This window comes from Bufo gargarizans, chromosome 2, assembly GCF_014858855.1.
Source record: "Bufo gargarizans isolate SCDJY-AF-19 chromosome 2, ASM1485885v1, whole genome shotgun sequence".
NCBI lineage: Eukaryota > Metazoa > Chordata > Amphibia > Anura > Bufonidae > Bufo > Bufo gargarizans.
The window spans coordinates 211,408,092-211,421,537 of record NC_058081.1 but is presented as its reverse complement, the minus strand read 5'-3'; the positions used below and the strand labels follow the sequence as shown (position 1 = coordinate 211,421,537).

Below are 13,446 nucleotides of genomic sequence, written 5' to 3'. Positions count from 1 at the left end.
AGTTAGTTAAAGAGAAAAAAAAAAAAAAAAAAAAAATTATAATATATATATATAGATAGATAGATAGATAGATATATATATAGAGAGAGAGAGAGAGAGAGAGAGAGAGAGAAATAAAAAGATTTTAAAAGAAAATACACGTTAACAATAAACATTAATTTTCTGCAGATTTGTGTCAAAAATGAAAATTCCCAGAATATCGGTATAAATTATCGGCAATCGGCCTGAAAGTTCACAAATTATCGATATCGGCCCTAAAAATCCAATATCTGTCGATCCCTAAAATACACTACTTCTGATCAGCGCAAGAATCTGACAAAGCGAGTGAGTCTTGCAGCTTGGGATGCATTTGTGCTAGTAGTGCAGAACTTGCTTGTGAACAGACGAGCTGCAAACTATGCTGAATTAGTAGACAACATGCTTACAGCATATGAACAACTTGGCTGCCGAATGCAATTGACACGTCCATATGATGGGTCTGCATCCTATCCCCATTCATTCTCTATGGGGACGGAATGGATGCAGAGAGCACACTTTGTGCTCTCCGTATCCGCATTTCCGGAGCGCGCCCCCTGATCTTCCGGTCCACGGCTCCGGAAAAAAATAGAACATGTCCTATTCTTGTCCGTAATTGCGGACAGAAAACAGGCAGTTCTATGGGGGTGCAGATCCGCAATGCACTACGGACCTCTGAATTGACTTTTTCCCACCCAATTTGGGACACGTAAGTGACGAACATGGAGAGCGGTTCCATAAAGATATTTCTACAATGGAGAACAGGTATCAAGGCCGGTGGAATCCCAACATGATGGGGGACTACTGCTGGTTTTTGCAACAGGAAAATATGACGGTTCACAGACCAAAAAGCAGAAGCCTGAAGCACTTTTAACAGTAATGGGCCTTGCTCAAGTAAGACTTTTAAACTGAAAAACAAGACTTTTTGAAATTGCTATTCCATTACATTTTCATACACTGTTTACTACGCAAACTTTGATGTAGATCAGGTAATTGTTGGAGTAAAACTCGTTCTGTTCAAAATTATTCAATGCTTTCCAAGTGCTTAATTCATTGAGGCATACTTTATGCATAGCACAAATGTTTTTTGCCCAGAAGCAGACGAAAAGGTTATTTTTTTTGTTGCGTGGTGTTATTGTCCGCATTACGGACAAGGATAGTACTGCTCTATTATGGGGCCAGCTGTTCCCCCTCCACAAAATACGGAACGCACACGGATGTCATAAGCCCTTACACTGAAAGCTGAAGCTAAATGGATTTTATTTTCCATTGTTACTTGAATCTTCTGCCTTCAGTAAAATCAATTACCGGAAAATGGTTACATGTTTCTGGCCCACCTCATATACACATAATACTGAGCCTATAGTCTTACATAGGGTCCGTTGGCATACAATTAACCATTTTATTTTTAAGGGTACCAGTAAGCATACTGTGCTATCACAGAAGAAAACTTCTACATAAAAGTATCCATTTTAGTACATGGAAATCTATGTACGGCTACATTTCTATAAATCTGATGAAAACCAGCCAAACAAAAAAGTAAACTGAACTCAGGCTACTTTCACACTTACGTTGTTGTTTTCCGGTATTGAGATGCAGCAGAGAACATCAATTCCAGAAAAAGAAAATTTCCGTTTGGTCCTCATGCATTCTGAATGGAAAGCGATCCGTTCAGGATGTCTTCCGTTACAGCAGTATTGTGTTTTGTGACTAGACACAAAACCGCTGCAAGATACGGTTAAAAATGGATCAGACACTGAAAACAATGTACGTCAATGGTAATGGATCCGTTTTATTTGAAGCCTAAAAAAAAAAAAAAAAGATCCGGATCACCCATTGACTTTCAATGTATGTAGTAACAGATCAGTTTTTTTCTGTTTTGATTTCACACAACTGCACCCTAACGGAACTGATGAATCCTATTGTCAAAAATCTAAACTGATCTGTTTAATTCCGATATTGGGATCCTCTGCTGGATCTTGGAATTAACAACGCAAGTGTAAAAGTAGCCTAAAGCGCCTTTCACACGAGCGAGTTTTCCGCGCAGGTGCAATGCGTGAGGTGAAAGCATTGCACCCGCACTGAATCCGGACCCATTCATTTCTATGGGGCTGTGCACATGAGCGGTGATTTTCACGCATCACTTGTGCGTTGCGTGAAAATCGCAGCATGTTCTACTTTTTGCGTTTTTCACGCAACGCAGGCCCTATAGAAGTGAATGTGGCTGCGTGAAAATCGCAAGCATCCGCAAGCAAGTGCGGATGCGGTGTGATTTTCACGCACGGTTGCTAGGAGACGATCAGGGTGGAGACCCGATCATTATTTTCCCTTATAACATGGTTATAAGGGACAATAATAGCATTCTTAATACAGAATGCATAGTACAATAGGGCTGGAGGGGTTAAAAAAAATAATTTAACTCACCTTAAGGCCTCATGCACATGACCGTTATGTGCATCTGTGTCCGTTGTTCCGTTTTCTGTGACTTTCAACGGGTCAGTGGAAATCTCGGAAAATGCACCGTTTGTCATCTGCGTCCTCCCACCTCCCACCTCCCACCATTGGTGGCAGCGGAGAGTTCCGATCGCTGGGCTCCGGTCGGTAACCATGGCAACCAGGACGCTACTGCAGTCCTGGCTGCCATAGTTAGGGTACTTTCACACTTGCGTTTTTCTTTTCCGGCATAGAGTTCCGTCACAGGGGCTCTATACCGGAAAAGAACTGATCAGGCATATCCCCATGCATTCTGAATGGAGAGTAATCCGTTTAGGATGCATCAGGCAAAAGAGAAAACCACAGCATGCTACGGTTTTCTCTCCGGCGAAAAAAACTGAAGACTTGCCTGAACGCCGGATCCGGCATTTTTCCCATAGGAATGTATTAGCGCCGGATCCGGCATTCAGAATACCGGAATGCCGGATCAGTCGTTCCGGCATGTGCAGATCGGTAAAAATGAGAAAAATGTACAAGACGGATCCGTCGGTCCGCATGACAAGCGGAGAGACGGATCCATCCTTGCAATGCATTTGTGAGACGGATCCGCATCCGGATCCGTCTCACAAATGCTTTCAGTCAGCGGCAAATCGGCGGATCCGGCGGCCAGTTCCAACGACGGAACTGCCCGCCGGATCACACTGCCGCAAGTGTGAAAGTAGCATTACTTAGCAATTTTAGAAGCATTATACTTACCTGCGCTGTCTGTGACCGGCCGGGCGCTCCTCATACTGGTAAGTGACAGGTCTGTGCTATAAGCAATGCGCCGCAGAGACCTGTCACTTACCAGTAGGAGGAGCGCCCGGCCGGTCACAGACAGCGCAGGCAAGTATAATGCTTCTAAAATTGCTAAGTAATCATGGCAGCCAGAAGTGCAGTAGCGTCCTGGTTGCCATGGTTACCGATCGGAGCCCCAGCGATTAAACTGGGACTCCGATCGGAACGCTCCGCTGCCACTGGCCACCAATGAATTGAATACAGGGGAGGGAGAGGGGCCGCACTGGCCACCAATGAATTTAATACAGGTGAGGGAGGGGGGGGGCCTTACTGGCCACCAATGAATTTAATACAGGGGAGGGAGGGGGGCCGCACTGGCCACCAATGAATTTAATACAGGGGAGGGAGGGGGGCCGCACTGGCCACCAATGAATTAAAAACTGGGGAGGGAGGGGGGTCTGCCCCCTGCTGCCTGGCAGCACCTGATCTCTTACAGGGGGCTATGATATGCACAATTAACCCCTCAGGTGCTGAGGGGTTAATTGTGCGGATCACAGCCCCCTGTAAGAGATCGGATGCTGCCAGGCAGCAGTCGGCAGTCATGTCCACAGTTCTTAGTATATTCTAACTTGAAGCGTCCCCCATCACCAGCGTTTTCACGATGTAACTCAAATCCGATGGTATATTCTAACATAGAGGCGTTCCCATGGTGATGGGGACGCTTCAAGTTAAAATATACCATCGGATTGGAGAAAACTCTGATAGGGACTCCTGACTTTACATTGAAAGTCAATAAGGGATGGATCCGTTTGCAATAGCACCATATTGTGTTAACGTCAAACGGATCCGTCCCCATTGACTTGCATTGTAAGTCAGGACGGATCCGTTTGGCTCCACGCGGCCAGGCGGACACCAAAACAACTTTCCTTCATGTCTGGTGATCCTCCAAAAATCACGGAAGACACACGGAAGAAAAAGGGACATGGATCACAGAACAACAGAACCCCGTTTTGCGGACCGTGAAAAAAATACTGTCGTGTGCATGAGGCCTAATCCACTTGTTCGCGCAGCCCGGCTTCTCTTCTGTCTTCTTCTTTGCTGTGCACAGGAAAAAGACCTGTGGTGATGTCACTGCGCTCATCACATGGTCCGTCACATGATCCATCACCATGGTAAAATACCATGTGATGAGTGCAGTGACGTCATCAAAAGGTCCTATTCCTCAAAGAAGACAGAAGAGAAGCCGGGAGGCGCGAACAAGTGGATTAAGGAGAGTTAAATTATTTTTTAACCCCTCCAGCCCCATTGTACTAAGCATTTTGTATTAAGAATGCTATTGTTTTCCCTTATAACCATGTTATAAGGGAAATTAATAGCAATCTACACAGCATCTAACCCAAACCCGAACTTCTGTGAAGAAGTTCGGGTTTGGGTACCAAACATGCCGATTTTTCTCACCCGCGTGCAAAACGCATTACAATGTTTTGCACTCGCGCTGAAAAATTGTGCATGTTCCCGCAACGCCTGTGTGAAACCAGCCTAAGGCTACTTTCACACATGCGGCAGGACGAATCCGACAGGCTGTTCATCCTGTCGGATCAGTCCTTCCGCTATTTCGCCGTGCCGCTACTCCATCCCCATTGACTATAATAGGGACGGAGCTCCGGCGCAGCACAGCGAAAGGCCGCCGGACTAAATGTCCTGCATGTCCGACTTTAGTCCGGTGGCCTCTCACCGCGAGCTCCGCCCCTTCCCCATTATAGTCCATGGGGACAGAGAGGCGGCACGGCGAAAGAGCGGATCCGACAGGGTGAACAGCCTGTCAGATACGTCCTGCCGCATGTGGGAAAGTACCCTAAGCTAACTGGATGGATTTCTTGATAGATTTATCTATACAATAGCATTTCTGATGTAGGGCACAAACACAGTCTGGCAGCTATACCTCTTAAACATAAAACTTCGCTTTTAATGGAAACTAGGCCATAAAAAGGTCACCAAGAAACATAACCACAATAAAGAAAGACGTAAGGAATAAACGACCAATCCAAAAAGCAAAAAGTACATGGTGCAAGATAGGCTTGGTGACAAAACGTAATTACTACACAACAAGGTCTGCAGTTTATATGGTCCTACGTGACCGGAATACTCAAAAGTTCAATACAACAACAACCACGAGAGTATATATAATTCCTTACATATAAAATATTTCTTTATTAGTAATTAAAAGAGTGTACAAAACACTATCATGAATAACATATAGTACAAGTTTCCAAGTTTTTTTTGGTACTGCATCTATAGCTTTCAATTACTAGTACAATACATCCACATAGGTAACAAATAAGTATATGAAGGAAACACAATGTGCATGACTTAATAAACTGCAGGGTATTAGTAATCTCTGCTGAATTGAAGTGCATAAGTGTCCCAATATCTGTCTAGTTCAATATTAAGTGGCTAATGCATAGTGGTAGACAAAAATATGGAATCTGTCAATACCTGTGTGGTGACGATATAGACGAAGGTACCGCTCCTCATGAGAGAGAGATTACTAAACCCTGCGGTTTACCAAGTCATGCACATTGCGTTTCCCTCATATACTTATTTGTTACCTATGTGGATGTATTGTACTAGTAATTGAACGCTATAGATGCAGTACCAAAAAAACCTTGGAAACTCGTACTATATGTTATTCATGATAGTGTTTTGTACACTCTTAATTACTACTAAATAAATATTTTATATATAAGGAATTATATATACTCTCGTGGTTGTTGTTGTGTTGGTGACAAAAGGGTAAAGTTTAAAAAAATAAGGGGGTTAGAGGGAAGCAGCCAGCTACCCCTTGATTATACCTGAAATAACCCCTATAAACAAAGTAATACCATGATGGTGCATGGACTCTAACGAAACCTATCCCTGGTGCACCCTAAAACAGGACAGGTAATATCTGATGAATGGGGATCCGACTCCCGGCACTGCCACCGATCAGCATGCCAAGCACAGTGCAGTATAGTGGCTGTTCTTTTTGCACAACTTGCTGTAAGGAGCTTATCGGTAAAATTCACAACAGGTGTTTGATCCATGAGTCGCCCAATAAATTTCCTGGTTCAATTAGAATTGGTATTTGAACAGTCCTCCTCATCATGCTGTTCACATTTTGACATCATGAGACCAAGCAGGGTGTTCTCACACTGAAGTGGCCCCTGAGCTTAGAGCGTCATCAACTGGTTGTATCAGGGATACAGAGAGACTGGAAGAGTCACAGAAAGGCATAGAAGTGGACGTCCTTTTTGCCACATCCCACACTGATGACCGCTTCATTGTGAACAATGCCCTGTGGAACCGGACGATTAATGCCACACAACTCCAGGTACATTTAAAGGGCTTCTGTCACCCCACTAAAGTCATATTTTTATTTTTTTTGGGCTACTTAAATTCCTTATACTGAGATAGGCCCATTGAGGATGGAGCAGCCTGTGCCGACTGAAGACCGGTATGGCGCAGGCGCCAGATTTTGAACGCAGACAGGGCTAGCCAGAGGACGAGCCCGTTCGCTGGCCCTGTCAATCAACATGAGGAGGGGGCGTCTTTATGAAAGGAGGATGCGGCTGCTACCAGCAAGTAGCCGCCCTACTTGCTGGTAGAGAGGTAATTTACATATTATAAAAGTCCTTTTTTTTTGTTGAAGAAACTGCTGAAGGAAAATTAGTAATAGCATTATATATTGATATATCGCAGTATAAGGAATTTAAGCAGCCCAAAAAAATATGACTTTAGTGGGGTGACAGAAGCCCTTTAAGGGAGGCGAGAGGCACCCAAGTGTCACGTCAGACCATTCAAAACTGTTTACATCGGTGTGGGCTGCATGCTAGACGACCTGCAAGGGTACTTGATCACACTCATCATCGTCTTGCATGGACCAGGGAGCATCTACGTTACGTCAGGGACCAGTGGGCTTCAGTGCTGTTCACTGACGAAAGTCTATTCACGGTGAGCAGAAATGATGGCCGCCAACGATGTTGGAGACGTCAAGGAGAGTCCTATGCATCAGCCACTGATGAGCCTTTGGTGGTGTTACAGTGTGGGCAGGTGTGTCTAGTCAATACAGAACTGCCATACACTTTGTGAATGGTATAGTGACAAGCCCATACTACTTGAATAACATCAGTAATCCAGTCATTGTGCCTCTGCATGAACAACACAGGCCTGATTTCATCTTCACAGACGACAATGTGCCAGGTCATCGAGGTTGCATCATTAGGGAACAGGCTGCTGGAGACTGGGGGACCTAAATGGAGTGGCCTGCACTTTCTCCAGACCTGAATCCCATTGAAAACCTATGGGATCAGCTGAGTCGCCGCGTAGAGGCTTGTAACTCTGTACCCCAGAACCTCAATGATCTGAGGGCCACCCTTCAAGAAGAGTGGGATGCCATGCCTCAGCAGACAATAAGTCGACTTCTGAACAGCACGAGATGTCGTTGTCAAACTGTAATTGATGCTCAAGGCACCACTGGTGTGAGCTTTTGTTTTTTGTTTCAATGAATTGTTTGAGATGAGGAAATCACCATTGCTGCTTCTACTTGCCCTACTTTTATGATATAATATCACTGAAGCGTGAACTTTGTTTTCCATAAATTTCACCCAAATGCAAAATATCCCTAACTTTTTGTGAGTAGTGTATATCATCAGAAAATAAAGAGGTTAGAAAAAAAATGGTGTGTGTCACTATCTGGTTTTAACTAGCAATATTAGGTGACATTTCCTATAAAGGGTTTTTCCAAGGATTTTATACCGATGACCGATCCTCAGGATAGATCGTCAGCATCTAAGAGCTACTACCTACACCCCGACTCATCAGTTGCTTGAAGCAGAAAATCCGATGAGCACTTCTGCCTCCTTGAAGCTTACCCTAGGCCAGTGATGTCACATTCATCAGCCATGTGGCCTTGGTGCAGCTCGAGTAAATAGGTTTTAGCTGTGATAACTTTCTTATGTAGGGGCACTTTTTTTTCAGTATGAGATGACCGTTTGATTGGTACTATGTTGGGATGCATATGACTTTTTGAATCACTTGGTATTACACTTTTTGTGATGTAATGGCTTTTTTGACACTTTTTTTACGGTGTTCACCTAAGGGGTTAGGTAATATATTTTTATACAACAGGTTCTAAGGGACGCGGCGATACCTAATATCTATACTTTTTATTTAAGTTTTACACTGTAATATTTTTTAAACAAAAAAAATATATATCATGTTAGTGTCCGGGAGCCATAGTTTTTTTTTGGTTTTTTTCTGGGCGATTATCTTAGGTAGGGTATAATTTTTGCGGGATGAGGTGACGGTTTGATTGGCACTATTTTGGGTGCATATGACTTTTTGATCGCTTGCTATTACACTTTGTGATGTAAGGTGACAAAAAATGGCTTTTTTGACACCCATTTTTATTAGTGTACACCTGAGAGGTTAGGTCATGTGATATCTTTATAGAGCAGGTTCCTTTGGATGTGGCGATACCTAATATGTCAACTTTTTTATTTACTTAAGTTTTACACAATAACAGCATTTTTTAAACAAATTATATTTTAGTGTCTCCATATTCTGAAAGACAGTTTTAAAAAAATAAAAATTTGGGCGATTGTCTTAGGTAGGGGCTAATTTTTTGCGGGAAGAGGCGACTGTTAGATTGGTACTATTTTTGGGGGCATACGCCTTTTTGATCGCTTGGTGTTGCACTTTTGGTGATGTAAGGTGACAAAAAAGTGGGTTTTTTGCAGTTTTTTTATACACTCACCTAAAAATTATTATTAGGAACACCTGTTCTATTTCTCATTAATGCGATTATCTAGTCAACCAATCACATGGCAGTTGCTTCAATGCATGTAGGGTTGTGGTCCTGGTCAAGACAATCTCCTGAACTCCAAACTGAATGTCAGAATGGGAAGGAAAGGTGGGCTACAACAGCAGAAGACCCCACCGGGTACCACTCATCTCCACTACAAATAGGAAAAAGAGGCTACAATTTGCACAAGCTCACCAAAATTGGACTGTTGAAGACTGGAAAAATGTTGCCTGATCTGATGAGTCTCGATTTCTGTTGAGACATTCAAATAGTAGAGTCCGAATTTGGCGTAAACAGAATGAGAACATGTATCCATCATGCCTTGTTACCACTGTGCAGGCTGGTGGTGGTGGTGTAATGGTGTGGGGGATGTTTTCTGGGCACACTTTAGGCCCCTTAGTGCCAATTTGCCTGGGGGATGTTTTCTGGGCACACTTTAGGCCCCTTAGTGCCAATTTGCCATCGTTTTAATGCCACGGGCTACCTGAGCATTGTTTCTGACCATGTCCATCCCTTCATGACCACCATGTACCCATCCTCTGATGGCTACTTCCAGCAGGATAATGCACCATGTCACAAAGCTCGAATCATTTCAAATTGGTTTCTTGAACATGACAATGAGTTCACTGTACTAAAATGGCCCCCACAGTCACCAGATCTCAACCCAATAGAGCATCTTTGGGATGTGGTGGAACGGGAGCTTCGTGCCCTGGATGTGCAGCCCTCAAATCTCCATCAACTGCAAGATGCTATCCTATCAATATGGGCCAACATTTCTAAAGAATGCTATCAGCACCTTGTTGAATCAATGCCACGTAGAATTAAGGCAGTTCTGAAGGCAAAAGGGGGTCCAACACCGTATTAGTATGGTGTTCCTAATAATTCTTTAGGTGAGTGTATACATTTTTTTTTTACGTGTTCACCTGAGGGGTTAGGGCATGTTATGCTTTAATAGAGCCAGTCATTACGGACGTGGCAATACCTAATATGTCTACTTTCTTTTATTTAAGTTTTACATGATGACTTGAAATCATGTTTTAGTGTCTCCATATTCTGAGTCAGTTTTTTTGGGTGATTTTCTTATGTAGGGGCTCCTTTTTTGCGGGATGAGGCGACTGCTTTATTAGTACCATTTTGTGGGACATACGCCTTTTTGATCACTTCATGTTGCATTTTTTGTGATGTAAGGTGACAAAAATGGCTTTTTTTGACACTATTTGTTATGGTGTTTATCATGTGATATTTATAGAGCCGGCAGTCACGGACGCGGCAATACTAAATATGTCTATTTTATTTTTTTAATTACTTAAATTGGGGGATTTTGTATATGTAAAACTTTTTTTTACTTTTGTTTTATAAAACACAATTTTTTTATTTTACACTTTGTGGCCCCCATAAAAAGGTCATACAAGACCTCTGGGGGACATTTGACTTAATTTTTTTTAGGGCTCATGCACACAGCCGTGCCCGTATCACAGCCTGCAAGCAGCGGGTCCGCAATATGCAGGCACTGGCCGTGTGCTCTCCGCACAGATGCAGACCCATTCACTTGAATGGGTCAGCAATCTAGAATGTTCCTCTTCGTGCCTCCGCACCGCAAAAAAAAATAAAAAAATATAACATTTCAAGTTGAACGGGTCCAGATCTGTCTGCAGCAGCTGCACAGATGGTCCCCGTGCATTGGGGAACGCAAATTGCGGCACCCAAAGCACAGTACGGCTGTATTTAAGAGGCCTTAAAGAACTGTAATCTTTACATTTTTCCATGTCAATATCTATATTTAAACAAACCCTATACAATCCTGCACTGGCCACTAATCCTAATAATAGGCGCCACTTCTTGGTCTGAACAGATCACTTTACTGTAGTTATCTGCTTATCATTACAGACAGGATTAGGATGACAGGTATCACCTCTGTATAGATAAGAGATGATCCACCATTGACAATAGGTGATTGTCAGATGTTATCTCTTCTTTCCTTGTACGATGACCTCTGCACAGGGCACACAGCATGCCTAGAAGACAATGGGATGTGTTTTGCTATCTGGCAGAAGAAAACGTTGGTGACATATCTTTACACGGCGGATCAGCGGGGGTCCCGGGAGTCGGCCCCCTATTATTACACATATATTTTAACCATGTGGCAAATGGAGGGGCAGAACTGGTCACTAGTAGCGCCAGAGACAATACGATTACCCGTATCAACCAACAATTGGGCCTCCATACTCTTCACCTATATCAGCTATAGGTCCAAGCAGCTGAAGCCCTACAGACACAGCACATACAACAGGGAGGACGGCAGGGTGAAGGGTTAATACAATGGGCTGTGCTGCAGGCGGCCTGTCTATGCCCCCATTCACACAGCCGGTCCTGCACATGATGCAGCATCCAGACCCCAGGGACTGCACCGTCATATACGTGCACGGGTCCGGCCTGGTCTGCAGCCAGCACAACACCCTGCAAGAGGCCACCCCAATAAAGAGCACGTTCACACGGGCCTAGCTAGGCCTGCGGCCTCCTCCCCGCCTTTTCCTGGCGCTCCAGCCGTTTCCCATCACCCTTCTTCCCGCAGTTATCCCCGACAAGCGCTGTGCGGGGCGGAGCTGCTGGCTGAGCCCCGGAGCCCGAGCTCCGTGTTGCGGCTGCGCCAGCAGGGCTGAGATAGCTGGAGATTGCGCGGTAGGGCACTCACCTCAGAGCGGCTGCGCTACAGCGAGCCTGCGCCGTGACACTAAAGCAAAGACCTCTCTGAGCTGCAATGGCTGCGGGAGCCCACGCTACACACGACCAGAGCTGGAGCTGCGTCAGTAGCGTGGTGACGTCACGGCTCAGCTTAGTCCACGTAGCGGCCTGCTCTGTCGGCCATTGGGAGAAGGTCACAAGCTGCTCTGTACTAGTCGTGGGAGCCTGTGTCCTGCCAGACCTCACCTTATCAGTTACATGAGGGGAATGCTCTCCTGTCATAGTGGTTCTATCTATCTATGTAGCTATCTCTCATATCTATCCAATATCTATCTATCTCCTATCTATTTTATATGTATATATCTATTTCATATCTTTCTATCTATCTAGAAAATGAATATCCCACAGAACTCCAGAAAAGTAAAACAGATGTGACTTATTCACCAACGCAACTGCTTGAGGAAGGTTCCAGTGTGCGGACCGAAACGTTGGTGATTAAAAGTCACATCTATTTTACTTTTCTGGAGTGCTGTGGAATATTAATTTTTTTGCATTTTTGGAGATGGGATTGCTTCAACATCCGCTGGCACCCATTTGTCTTTGTACTTGCGGTGCCGTTCACATTCTATATTATTTTTTCTATCTATCTCATATCTATCTATCATATATCTATGTAGTATCTATTATCAATTTAATATCTATCTATCTCATATCTAATCAAATAAGCTTTATTGGCAGGACTAAATACATTTTAGCATTGCCAAAGCAAGTGGGAAATAATTGGGTAGGGTTCGGGAATAGGGTCACGTCTAGGGTGGGAGTATAGGGTAAGTTTGGGGGATGGGGACACTTCCAGGGTGGAGTATCCATGGTATATCAGGCTCCTCTCAGTATATGGCAGGCAGTAATATATTGTGCTGCTATGGCCGCTGTGTTCTCTTCCCCCAGCAGTATGGGTAGTCTCTCTTCCTCCTCCATGGAGGTGAAGTCTGGGCAGAGATCAGACAGTCTCCTGAAGTGAGTCTCCCTCACTGCTGAATATTTAAGGCACCGTAGCAGGAAATGAGCCTCATCCTCCACGGTCTCCTGGTCGCACTGCTGGCACAGTCTGCTCTCCCTGGGCATATACCTCTGTCGGTGATGCCCAGATTCAATGAGCAGGCTGTGGGCGCTCAGTCTGTATCGGCTCAGGATCTGTCGGTCTTTTGGATTGGGGAGTTTCTCCAGATATGGGGCCAGTTTGTACTCCTTCTGCAGGCTCTGGTATACTGTCAGCTTCTGTGATGTTCGTATGTCGTTCTTCCAGACGCTGATATACTTCTCTTTGCCCTTGTGTATCGTCCTCTGGGTTACCCCCTTTGCCAGGCTGTATTGTTTGGTGGCTTGGGCAGGCTGGGTTTGGGTGACTTGCAGGGTGCTTTGTTTTTCTGGGGCTTCTTGGTATAGCAAGGCTTTGTGATGGTAGGAGTTGGGATTGCTGCTATGCAGATGGGCTCTGAATGATGGCGCCCACTTCTGAACAGCAAAGTAGAGTGGGAATCTGCCCAGTTCTGCTTGACAGGTGCTGTTTGAGATGCTCTTGTGGACCTGGGGAAGGTGTTTGCAGAATTCTAGGTGGAAAAGTTCTGTTGGCCCAGAGTCCCACTTTGCCCATTCTGGGTATGTGTCTATCTATCCATCTACCATCCATTTATCAT

The 13,446-nt window shown here is 44.5% G+C and overlaps 1 protein-coding gene across 1 annotated transcript in view; it reads right to left on the bottom strand.

The window, feature by feature from the left end:
- NRF1 (nuclear respiratory factor 1) overlaps positions 1-11,848 on the bottom strand; it is a 75,136-nt gene extending 63,288 nt beyond the window's left edge. The window contains exon 1 of the mRNA XM_044279982.1: positions 11,760-11,848. The gene's annotated coding sequence lies outside the window, so the exon portion shown is untranslated. The remainder of the gene's footprint in view (positions 1-11,759) is intronic.
- Between the last annotated feature and the right edge of the window lie 1,598 nt (positions 11,849-13,446).